Here is a 12,869-nt window from a genome sequence, read left to right as displayed (position 1 = left end):
GTGTTTATGTATTGATTTGTTGTTAATAAAAATGTCAGAGGAACACGCCCATTACATTGTCCATGTAATTGACAACCAGGCGGACCAATGGCAGGAGACGTTATGTTCTGACGTTGACGTTTGGGGTCTTTGCAGCTGAAGGGTTGTAGTTATACATTTGCCTGCGTTCAACCAGTTAGCAAGTTGGACATTTCAGAGTTTCCTAGTATTTACTAGTACGTGAACGCGGTATTACCTTTTCAATTTGCGGAGAACATTTATTCGACCTGGTTTTGATCATTAATTACCGTATAATCCCGCATTTTTCATCTTTGTTGTTGTGTTTATTATGGATCCCCATTAGTGCCTGCCAAGGCAGCAGCTACTCTTCCTGGGGTTTATTATGGATCCCCGTTAGTTCCTGTCAAGGCAGCAGCTACTCTTCCTGGGGTTTATTATGGATCCCCATTAGGTCCTGACAAGACAGCAGCTACTCTTCCTGGAGTTTATTATGGATCCCCATTAGTTCCTGTCAAGGCAGCAGCTACTCTTCCTGGGGTTTATTATGGATCCCCATTAGTTCCTGCCAAGGCAGCAGCTACTCTTCCTGGGTCCAGCAACATTTTTACCTGTTATTTAAATGTGATTCTACTGCTGCATCAGTTACCTGATGTGGAATAGAGTTCCATGTATTCATGGCTCTATGTAGCACTGTGCACCTCCCATGGTCTGTTCTGGACATGGGGGACTGTGAAGAAACCTCTGGTGGCATGTCTTGTGGGGTGGGTGTCTGAGCTGTGTGACAGTAGTTTAAACAGACCTCTGGTGGGTGTCTGAGCTGTGTGACAGTAGTTTAAACAGACCTCTGGTGGGTGTCTGAGCTGTGTGACAGTAGTTTAAACAGACCTCTGGTGGCATGTCTTGTGGGGTATGTATGGGTGTCTGAGCTGTGTGCCAGTAGTTTAAACAGACCTCTGGTGGCATGTCTTGTGGGGTATGTATGGGAGTCTGAGCTGTGTGTTAGTAGTTTAAACAGACCTCTGGTGGCATGTCTTGTGTCTTAAACAGAGAGCTCGGTGCATTCAGCATGTCAATACCTCTTAGAAAAACAAGTAGTGATGAAGTCAAACCTCTACTCTACTTTGAGCCAGAAGAGATTGACATGCATGTCATTCATATTCGCTCCATGTGCATTTAAGGGCCAAGTCCTCTTTGTGGCCCCAGAGTACACAGTAGATCAGTAAATCATTATTGTCAATATCAGTGTGTTTTGTGATGACTGAGCCATCTGACTCATTGAATGATGGAGCAGAGTTGACCCTTTTTATCCTGCATTTCATTTAAGCTCCAAGGTTTTTTCACCGGTCAAGGGTCCCGTTGGGTTGAGCTCCAAACAGCTAGAACAGCTGCACACCTGGGCCTGTCACTCTCTGGGGCTGTCACTCTCTGGGCCTGTTCCTCTCTGGGCCTGTTCCTCTCTGGGCCTGTCACTCTCTGGGCCTGTCACTCTCTGGGCCTGTCACTCTCTCTGGGCCTGTCACTCTCTCTGGGCCTGTCACTCTCTCTGGGCCTGTCACTCTCTCTGGGCCTGTCACTCTCTGGGCCTGTCACTCTCTCTGGGCCTGTCACTCTCTCTGGGCCTGTCACTCTCTCTGGGCCTGTCACTCTCTCTGGGCCTGTCACTCTCTCTGGGCCTGTCACTCTCTCTGGGCCTGTCCAGTCTCTGAGCCTGTCACTCTGGACCTAGACCTGTCCCGCTGAGCCTGTCACTCTGGACCTAGACTTGTCCAGTTGAGCCTGTCACTCTGGACCTAGACCTGTCACTCTGGACTTAGACTTGTCCAGTTGAGCCTGTCACTCTGGACCTAGACCTGTCCCACTGAGCCTGTCACTCTGGACCTAGACCTGTCCCATTGAGCCTGTCCAATTCTCCCAGGAGTAGAACTTTACAACCACTAACTCTGGTCCTGTCCCTCTGGTCCAGTCCCACTCTGGTCCTGTCCACCTCTCCCAGAAGGAGTAGAACTTCACAACCACTAACTCTGGTCCTGTCCCACTCTGGTCCGGTCCACCTCTCCCAGGAGTAGAACTTCACAACCACTAACTCTGGTCCTGTCCCACTCTGGTCCGGTCCACCTCTCCCAGGAGTAGAACTTTACAACCACTAACTCTGGTGCCGTCCCACTCTGGTCCGGTCCACCTCTCCCAGGAGTAGAACTTTACAACCACTAACTCTGGTCCTGTCCCACTCTGGTCCTGTCCCACACTGGTCCGGTCCACCTCTCCCAGGAGTATAACTTCACAACCACTAACTCTGGTCCAGTCCCACTCTGGTCCGGTCCACCTCTCCCAGGAGTATAACTTCACAACCACTAACTCTGGTCCTGTCCCACTCTGGTCCTGTCCCACTCTGGTCCGGTCCCACTCTGGTCCAGTCCACCTCTCCCAGGAGTATAACTTTAAAACCACTCAGTCCAATAAGAAGAGAAACAGTTTAGGAAGATATTATTTTAAAACGGAAGCATTTTTGTGGAACAGTTCATTTTTTTACAGTTTAAACTAAAACCTAAACAGATCATTACTATTATGTATCAGTCCACAGTTCTTTATACATAGACCCTGTCAGTCAAACAGCAGGTTTATACAACAGGGCTTCACTGAACAAACCCCCCTGGTCGAACAGCAGGTTTACAACAGGGCTTCACTGAACAAACCCCCTGGTCGAACAGCAGGTTTACAACAGGGCTTCACTGAACAAACCCCTGGTCGAACAGCAGGTTTACAACAGGGCTTCACTGAACAAACCCCCTGGTCGAACAGCAGGCTTACAACAGGGCTTCACTGAACAAACCCCCTGGTCGAACAGCAGGCTTACAACAGGGCTTCACTGAACAAACCCCCTGGTCGAACAGCAGGTTTACAACAGGGCTTCACTGAACAAACCCCCCCCACACTCACATGCAACCAAAAATGGCTTCCTGTAGTGAACTAGGTTTGACCAGGACCCATTGGGCTACCCCCCCCCCGGTCTAGCAAAGTGCACAGCACAGGGAACAGTGTACCAATAGGACATGTTATAGAGTCCACGGTTCCTCTGTGTAACAGGCAGTAAACCAGCCAGTCAGTCAGCTCTGTTCATAAATGGTCTTTAAACTGTACATCTTATTACAAACCATGTTACATACATATCATCATTATCATGGCATCTCAACAGACACACACTAAGAGGTGAGCCCACTCCCGAACAGCTCCCTGTTCCCTATTATAGTGCACTACTTTAGCCACTATGTTTTAGGTGTTATCTCAACAGACACACACTAAGAGGTCAGCCCTAGTGTTACCTAAACAGACACACACTGGAGGTGGCTGTTCCAGTAGTTTTAGTGTTACCTAGGGTCAACAGGATGGTGGCTGACCCCTTTAGCCACTATAGTTTTATCTCAACAGACACACACTAGGGTCAACCTAGGAACAGGATGGTGGCTGACCCTCTGGCCAGTAGTAGTGTTACCTAGGGAACAGGATGGTGGCTGACCCCTCTGGCCAGTAGTAGGGAACAGGATGTGGCTGACCTAGTAGGAACAGGATGGTGGCTGACCCCTCTGGCCAGTAGTAGTGTTACCTAGGGAACAGGATGGTGGCTGACCCCTCTGGCCAGTAGTAGTGTTACCTAGGGAACAGGATGGTGGCTGACCCCTCTGGCCAGTAGTAGTGTTACCTAGGGAACAGGATGGTGGCTGACCCCTCTGGCCAGTAGTAGTGTTACCTAGGAACAGGATGGTGGCTGACCCCTCTGGCCAGTAGTAGTGTTACCTAGGGAACAGGATGGTGGCTGACCCCTCTGGCCAGTAGTAGTGTTACCTGGCAGGATGGTGGCAGTCTGGCCAGTAGTAGTGTTACCTAGGGAACAGGATGGTGGCTGACCCCTCTGGCCAGTAGTAGTGTTACCTAGGGAACAGGATGGTGGCTGACCCCTCTGGCCAGTAGTAGTGTTACCTAGGGAACAGGATGGTGGCTGACCCTCTGGCCAGTAGTAGTGTTACCTAGGGAACAGGATGGTGGCTGACCCTCTGGCCAGTAGTGTTACCTAGGGAACAGGATGGTGGCTGACCCCTCTGGCCAGTAGTAGTGTTACCTAGGGAACAGGATGGTGGCTGACCCCTCTGGCCAGTAGTAGTGTTACCTAGGGAACAGGATGGTGGCTGACCCCTCTGGCCAGTAGTAGTGTTACCTAGGGAACAGGATGCCGTTTGAGCTGAACAATAAAAAGGGATATAGCATAGATATATGTTTTCTAGAATATGCAACAGAAAGTTTGATTGGCCGGTCGGACCGGTGAAGGGGGTTGACATGGTTACCATGGTTACAGCGGGACGTAACGTGTGGAAAAACGCTCAGGTAGAAATATGCTGTGTAGAAGAAACACGCCTCTCTGACAGACGTAGAATAAGGAACCGTGGTCGGCTCTTATCCGTGACATTTCTAGCTGCTCACGTTTCACACCGTTTCACAACGTTTCGGCGACTGAACGTGGTCCCTGGTCAGGTGTTCAGCTGTAACCACGGTTACACCCTTAATTAAAGTCCTGGAGGGAGGAGGGGTTGAAAAACGTACTGCCGTGACTCCACCCCTCTGAAACGTTTCATTAAGTCTACGGGCCAAATCAGCACCTGAGAATTGGTGATTTGTCTAATTGATCAGCACAGCGGAAATAACAGCTCCTCGCGAATCCAACAGTCTGTGGACAGACAGCTACTTATGCCATTTATGTTAGGTGCATATGTCCACAAGAGAACGAGCCCCCCCGCCCCCTACCCTCGCCCCCCGTCCGTCAGCCAAACTAACAATAAAATAACTAACAATCAAACAATAGGAAAAGTCAAGGTAAAGAGGAAGTAAAAGAGGTGACTGTAACAACAGGTCCTGTAGTAAACAACATAACATGCAGGAGGGAGGGGCTTAGAGAAACTAGAGGAAGATGTAGCTCTGGTCCAAGGCGCTACTACTAGGCAGACGGAGGAGGGGGGAGGGGCTCTAGAGGAAGATGTAGCCTATAATGGAGGGGGTGACAGGGTAGATCACTGACCCAGGAACAGATACTACCTCTCTATAATGGAGGGGGTGACAGGGTAGATCACTGACCCAGGAACAGATACTACCTCCCTATAATGGAGGGGGTGACAGGGTAGATCACTGACCCAGGAACAGATACTACCTCTCTATAATGGAGGGGGTGACAGGGTAGATCACTGACCCAGGAACAGATACTACCTCTCTATAATGGAGGGGGTGACAGGGTAGATCACTGACCCAGGAACAGATACTACCTCTCTATAATGGAGGGGGTGACAGGGTAGATCACTGACCCAGGAACAGATACTACCTCCCTATAATGGAGGGGGTGACAGGGTAGATCACTGACCCAGGAACAGATACTACCTCCCTATAATGGTTCAGGGTGACAGGGTAGATCACTGACCCAGGAACAGATACTACCTCCCTATAATGGAGGGGGTGACAGGGTAGATCACTGACCCAGGAACAGATACTACCTCCCTATAATGGAGGGGGTGACAGGGTAGATCACTGACCCAGGAACAGATACTACCTCTCTATAATGGAGGGGGTGACAGGGTAGATCACTGACCCAGGAACAGATACTACCTCCCTATAATGGAGGGGGTGACAGGGTAGATCACTGACCCAGGAACAGATACTACCTCTCTATAATGGAGGGGGTGACAGGGTAGATCACTGACCCAGGAACAGATACTACCTCCCTATAATGGAGGGGGTGACAGGGTAGATCACTGACCCAGGAACAGATACTACCTCCCTATAATGGAGGGGGTGACAGGGTAGATCACTGACCCAGGAACAGATACTACCTCCCTATAATGGAGGGGGTGACAGGGTAGATCACTGACCCAGGAACAGATACTACCTCCTCTATAATGGAGGGGGTGACAGGGTAGATCACTGACCCAGGAACAGATACTACCTCCCTATAATGGAGGGGGGTGACAGGGTAGATCACTGACCCAGGAACAGATACTACCTCCCTATAATGGAGGGGGGTGACAGGGTAGATCACTGACCCAGGAACAGATACTACCTCCCTATAATGGAGGGGGGTGACAGGGTAGATCACTGACCCAGGAACAGATACTACCTCCCTATAATGGAGGGTGACAGGGTAGATCACTGACCCAGGAACAGATACTACCTCCCTATAATGGAGGGGGGTGACAGGGTAGATCACTGACCCAGGAACAGATACTACCTCTCTATAATGGAGGGGGGTGACAGGGTAGATCACTGACCCAGGAACAGATACTACCTCCCTATAATGGAGGGGGGTGACAGGGTAGATCACTGACCCAGGAACAGATACTACCTCTCTATAATGGAGGGGGGTGACAGGGTAGATCACTGACCCAGGAACAGATACTACCTCCTATAATGGAGGGGGTGACAGGGTAGATCACTGACCCAGGAACAGATACTACCTCCCTATAATGGAGGGGGTGACAGGGTAGATCACTGACCCAGGAACAGATACTACCTCCCTATAATGGAGGGGGTGACAGGGTAGATCACTGACCCAGGAACAGATACTACCTCTCTATAATGGAGGGGGTGACAGGGTAGATCACTGACCCAGGAACAGATACTACCTCCCTATAATGGAGGGGGTGACAGGGTAGATCACTGACCCAGGAACAGATACTACCTCTCTATAATGGTTCACTGAGGGATACTACCTCCCTATAATGGAGGGGGTGACAGGGTAGATCACTGACCCAGGAACAGATACTACCTCTCTATAATGGAGGGGGTTGGGGATACACAATGAAAAATAAGGTCTTGGACTAGTCACTACAGAAACACTGTTTACGTAGCAACAGGGGGGGGCAGCGTAGCAACAGGGGGGGGGCAGCGTAGCAACAGGGGGGGTGGTAGCGTAGCAACAACAGAACTTCCCAGTCTTAATGTATCCCCGCCCCATGTCCTCAGGCCAGTCTCTGATTGGCTGACAGCCTCGTGGCGTGTTCCATCCATCCGAGCATGCAGGGGGGGCGGGTTTAACAGACTGACGATCCAACGCCCTCACACACACACACACACACACACTCTCGTTCTCTGAGCCCATCCAGTCCGGTGTTCAGTGACGCCGCATCTTGACCTTGCGTGACACGTCGCCGTCTTGGCTCCGCCTCCGGTAGTTCTCGGAGCTGTTGCTACGGCGATGAAGGCGGGACGAAGAGGAGGAGTGACGATTCTCCTCCTTATCCATCTCCAGAACCCTCGGTCTGACAGAGAGAGAAGAAGAGTTATGGGGGGAGGGGCTCTAGTCCTGTATCTCAGGTAGGAGGAGTTAGGGGAGGGGCTCTGGTCCTGTATCTCAGGTAGGAGGAGTTAGGGGAGGGGCTCTGGTCCTGTATCTCAGGTAGGAGGAGTTAGGGGAGGGGCTCTGGTCCTGTATCTCAGGTAGGAGGAGTTAGGGAGGGGCTCTGGTCCTGTATCTCAGGTAGGAGGAGTTAGGGGAGGGGCTCTGGTCCTGTATCTCAGGTAGGAGGAGTTAGGGGAGGGGCTCTGGTCCTGTATCTCAGGTAGGAGGAGTTAGGGGAGGGGCTCTGGTCCTGTATCTCAGGTAGGAGGAGTTAGGGAGGGGCTCTGGTCCTGTATCTCAGGTAGGAGGAGTTAGGGAGGGGCTCTGGTCCTGTATCTCAGGTAGGAGGAGTTAGGGGAGGGGCTCTAGTCCTGTATCTCAGGTAGGAGGAGTTAGGAGAGGGGCTCTAGTCCTGTATCTCAGGTAGGAGGAGTTAGGGGAGGGGCTCTGGTCCTGTGTGTGACTACCTGTATCTCAGGTAGGAGGAGTTAGGGGAGGGGCTCTGGTCCTGTGTGTGACTACCTGTATCTCAGGTAGGAGGAGTTAGGGAGGGGCTCTGGTCCTCTACCTGGTCCAGGTAGGAGGAGTTAGGGGAGGGGCTCTGGTCCTGTATCTCAGGTAGGAGGAGTTAGGGGAGGGGCTCTGGTCCTGTATCTCAGGTAGGAGGAGTTAGGGGAGGGGCTCTGGTCCTGTATCTCAGGTAGGAGGAGTTAGGGGAGGGGCTCTGGTCCAGTGTGTGACTACCTGTATCTCAGGTAGGAGGAGTTAGGGAGGGGCTCTGGTCCTGTATCTCAGGTAGGAGGAGTTAGGGGAGGGGCTCTGGTCCTGTATCTCAGGTAGGAGGAGTTAGGAGAGGGGCTCTAGTCCTGTATCTCAGGTAGGAGGAGTTAGGGAGGGGCTCTAGTCCTGTATCTCAGGTAGGAGGAGTTAGGGGAGGGGCTCTGGTCCTGTGTGTGACTACCTGTATCTCAGGTAGGAGGAGTTAGGGAGGGGCTCTGGTCCTGTGTGTGACTACCTGTATCTCAGGTAGGAGGAGTTAGGGGAGGGGCTCTGGTCCTGTGTGTGACTACCTGTAGTCAGGGGAGGGGAGTTAGGGGAGGGGCTCTGGTCCTGTATCTCAGGTAGGAGGAGTTAGGGGAGGGGCTCTGGTCCTGTATCTCAGGTAGGAGGAGTTAGGGGAGGGGCTCTGGTCCTGTATCTCAGGTAGGAGGAGTTAGGGGAGGGGCTCTGGTCCTGTGTGTGACTACCTGTATCTCAGGTAGGAGGAGTTAGGGGAGGGGCTCTAGTCCTGTATCTCAGGTAGGAGGAGTTAGGGGAGGGGCTCTGGTCCTGTATCTCAGGTAGGAGGAGTTAGGGGAGGGGCTCTGCTCTGGTCCTGTGTGTGACTACCTGTATCTCAGGTAGGAGGAGTTAGGGGAGGGGCTCTAGTCCTGTATCTCAGGTAGGAGGAGTTAGGGGAGGGGCTCTGGTCCTGTATCTCAGGTAGGAGGAGTTAGGGGAGGGGCTCTGGTCCTGTGTGTGAGTACCTGTGTGCAGCGTCTGGGTCAGCTCTGCGGTGAGAGCGTTTGGCCTTCAGAGGGGCGTGTCTCTCAGGGGGGGAGGGGTTAGGGAGGGGCTCTGGTCTACACGGGGAGCATCTGGTCTCGTCCTACACACACACACACACACACACACACACACACACACACACACACACACACACACACACACACACACACACACACACACACACACACACACACACAGAGAGAGAGTTAGTGCAATAGCCTGACGCCACAGTCAACTGGCTAACTCTTGGTTGTCATGGTGACAGACATACTTCCTGAGGATGATGACGGCTCGTCTCTCCTTGATGTCCTGGGGGCGGATACAGTGGGTGATGTCATCAGCCGCGTAGCCACTGAGAGGAGAGAGAACACTATGACATCACACCTCTCCCTCTCACACTCTCTCTCTCTCTCTCCACCTCCCTCGCCTACCTGAGGACAGTAACACTTCCTCTCCTGACAGGAAGCTCCAGGACGGGCTCGGACACTCTGATTGGTTTAAACTGGAAGCGGCAGCCGAAGCAGAGGGCCGAGTCTGAGAAGAAGGACACGGATACGATTGGCCGGGCGAAGATGTGGAGCGGGTCGACATGTGACACGATGCAGCCGCCTGGTTGGTAGTCGTTGATCACCGCTGAGTTCACAAAACCTACAGGACAAAAACAACATCAACAACAGGCTTTTCCTGGAGACAGGAAGTGGGCTGGAGACAGGAAGTGGGCTGGAGACAGGAAGTGGGCTGGAGACAGGAAGTGGGCTGGAGCACGTTAAGGTCAAATCTGAGACAGGAAGTGGGCTGGGGTAACGAGCAGGATGTTAGAGGTTAAAAGTTATTACCTTCAGGTACGACCCCGCTGGCGACCAGTTTAGTGATGACGAGGTCATGAACCCAGGTCGGGATGTCGTCCACCTCTCCTTTAGGATACAATCTCTCCTGACCAGGTCCTCTCTTCTCCAGCTGGGCCCCGTATGTATAGCCCTGGAAGACGAGACGAGGTGAGAGAGAGGGAGGAAGAGAGGGGTTTAGAGACAGAGAGAGGGAGGAAGAGAGGGGTTTAGAGACAGAGAGAGGGAGGAAGAGAGGGGTTTAGAGACAGAGAGAGGGAGGAAGAGAGGGGTTTAGAGACAGAGAGAGGAAGAGAGGGGTTTAGAGACAGAGATAGGGAGGAAGAGAGGGGTTTAGAGACAGAGAGAGGAAGAGAGGGGTTTAGAGACAGAGATAGGGAGGAAGAGAGGGGTTTAGAGACAGAGAGAGGGAGGAAGAGAGGGGTTTAGAGACAGAGAGAGGAAGAGGGGGTTTAGAGACAGAGAGAGGGAGGAAGAGAGGGGTTTAGAGACAGAGAGAGGAAGAGAGGGGTTTAGAGACAGAGGGAGGAAGAGAGGGGTTTAGAGACAGAGATAGGGAGGAAGAGAGGGGTTTAGAGACAGAGAGAGGAAGAGAGGGGTTTAGAGACAGAGATAGGGAGGAAGAGAGGGGTTTAGAGACAGAGAGAGGGAGGAAGAGAGGGGTTTAGAGACAGAGAGAGGAAGAGAGGGGTTTAGAGACAGAGAGAGGGAGGAAGAGAGGGGTTTAGAGACAGAGAGAGGAAGAGAGGGGTTTAGAGACAGAGGGAGGAAGAGAGGGGTTTAGAGACAGAGAGAGGGAGGAAGAGAGGGGTTTAGAGACAGAGAGAGGGAGGAGAGAGGGGTTTAGAGACAGAGATAGGGAGGAAGAGAGGGGTTTAGAGACAGAGAGAGGGAGGAAGAGAGGGTTTAGAGACAGAGAGAGGAAGAGAGGGGTTTAGAGACAGAGCAAAAGAGAGGTGAGGAGAGGAAGATGGGGGTAGAGACAGAGAGGAAGATGGGGGGACAGAGACAGAGAGGTGATGGGGGGTAGAGACCAAGAGAGGAACAACAGGTGCGTGACCTCACCTCTCCAAAGAAATATTTGTTTCGAGACAGAGGTGCCCGATCTACGGTGTGTTCCCGGTAAAGCCCCGCTTCTCCGTTAGCAACCACCTCATTTATCTTGCCCTCAATGACATCACAGTCCTCTTTAGAGAAGACCTCTACCTGAACAATGCCACTCTGGACACGCCTCGCCTCCTGGAGGGAGATGGAGAGAGAGAGAGATGGAGGGAGAGATGGAGAGGGAGAGATGGAGAGGGAGAGATGGAGAGAGAGAGATGGAGAGAGAGATGGAGAGAGAGATGGAGAGATGGAGAGAGAGATGGAGAGGGAGAGATGGAGAGAGATGGAGAGAGAGAGAGAGATGGAGGGAGAGAGAGAGATGGAGGGAGAGAGAGAGATGGAGGGAGAGAAGATGGAGGGAGAGAGAGGAGGAGAGAGATGGAGGGAGAGAGAGAGAGATCACAGTCCTCTTTTTAGAGAGAGAGAGGGAGATGAGAGAGAGATGGAGAGAGAGAGAGGGAGAGAGAGAGAGAGATGGAGGAGAGAGAGAGAGAGAGATGAGAGAGAGAGAGAGATGGAGAGAGAGAGATGGAGAGGAGAGAGATGGAGGGAGAGAGAGAGGAGAGAGAGATGGAGGGAGAGAGATGGAGGGAGAGAGAGATGGAGGGAGAGAGAGATGGAGAGAGAGAGAGGAGAGAGAGAGAGAGATGAGAGAGAGAGAGAGAGAGAGATGGAGAGAGATGGAGAGAGAGAGAGAGGAGAGAGATGGAGGGAGAGAGAGAGATGGAGATGGAGGAGAGAGATGGAGGGAGAGAGATGGAGGGAGAGAGAGATGGAGAGAGAGAGAGAGAGAGGGAGAGAGAGAGAGAGAGAGAGAGAGAGAGAGAGAGAGAGAGAGAGAGAGAGAGAGAAAGTGGGGGAAAAGACAGAAATATTGATTCATACTTTGAATTGGATTCATCTCAGAGAAGTTCAGTGTCAACAGCAGGGTCATCATACCTGCTCACGGGACTCCACAGGCTGGACATCATCCTCGGAGGAATCTCGGTGCTTCCGCTTCCGGCCCTTCCCGTTACTACTACCTCCGTCGGTAACTTTAACTTTCCTATTTTTGTAACTGTCGTCCTTATCGGTAACTCTGTTTTTGTAATTGTCCCGGTGAGGAGTCATGGACGTCAGCTTTTCCCGCAGGTCGGAGAAACCACTGGCTGACATGTTTTTATTTGATATATATATAATATATAAATATAAAATGTAGGAGTTGGTTGTATTATAGTTATTTCACTTCCATAATTGTCCGTTTGTAGACGCGGGGACCGGAGGCTCCCGGTGACCGTCCTCACGGTATGTTGTGATGTGGCTAACAACTTTAGCTCACTTAAAACGGGTTGTTTTCCCAACAAAATAAAAAAAGTCGACGATTCAAAGTAGTAAATGTATACTAATTTTAACGAGTTAAATGACACGGAATGAATCTGCGTCTATTAGTTTAGTCGTTGCGTTATTCCCGTCCTGTTATTTTGACTATTTTCGTGTGAATACGGGCTAGATAGTTGGCATGGCTAACTGGTTAGCAACCAGGTTCAGCAACAGCCGGAAGTGACGAGGCAAAATCGGTTAAAAAAATTATTATTTAAAAAAATAATATTCTTACGGTCTTATCTTGTCCATATGATTTTTACATTTTTTAACGGAAGCTTTTTTATTTATTTTAAAAAAATCGTTATTATATACTTAAAACTCGTTAAAAAATATATTTATTTTTAAATAATATTCTTACGGTCTTGTCTTGTCCATATGATTTTTAACGGAAGCTTTTTTTTTTTTTTAAATCGTTATTATAGAAGTAAAACTCGTTTAAAAATATTTTTTTATTTAAAACAACAGCTCTAGTTATGAGCACCACGCATTTCTCATTCCTCTGAGACCCGGGAGGGTTGAACCAACTACAGACTCGGGGGACTTTCTTCCTGGCGGATCGCGTCCAACTGTTAGGTGTGTTTTTATACAGCGCCACCTACCGGACTGGAGTGAGAGGGCAGTTCACCGACGTGGTCGGT

The 12,869-nt window shown here is 51.0% G+C and overlaps 1 long non-coding RNA gene and 1 pseudogene across 1 annotated transcript; both read right to left on the bottom strand.

Annotated features, from left to right (window-relative positions):
* Positions 1-2,472: 2,472 nt before the first annotated feature.
* Positions 2,473-3,520, bottom strand: LOC124022094. The gene is made up of 2 exons (XR_006836345.1): positions 3,491-3,520; positions 2,473-3,320 (listed from the first exon to the last, which is right to left on the bottom strand). It is a non-coding gene; the product is annotated as an uncharacterized LOC124022094 (long non-coding RNA).
* A 3,243-nt stretch (positions 3,521-6,763) lies between these two features.
* On the bottom strand, positions 6,764-12,123 carry LOC124022096 (annotated as a pseudogene).
* Between the last annotated feature and the right edge of the window lie 746 nt (positions 12,124-12,869).

This window comes from Oncorhynchus gorbuscha, unplaced genomic scaffold, assembly GCF_021184085.1.
Source record: "Oncorhynchus gorbuscha isolate QuinsamMale2020 ecotype Even-year unplaced genomic scaffold, OgorEven_v1.0 Un_scaffold_1289, whole genome shotgun sequence".
Classification (NCBI taxonomy): domain Eukaryota; kingdom Metazoa; phylum Chordata; class Actinopteri; order Salmoniformes; family Salmonidae; genus Oncorhynchus; species Oncorhynchus gorbuscha.
This window is presented reverse-complemented; position numbering and strand designations above follow the sequence as displayed.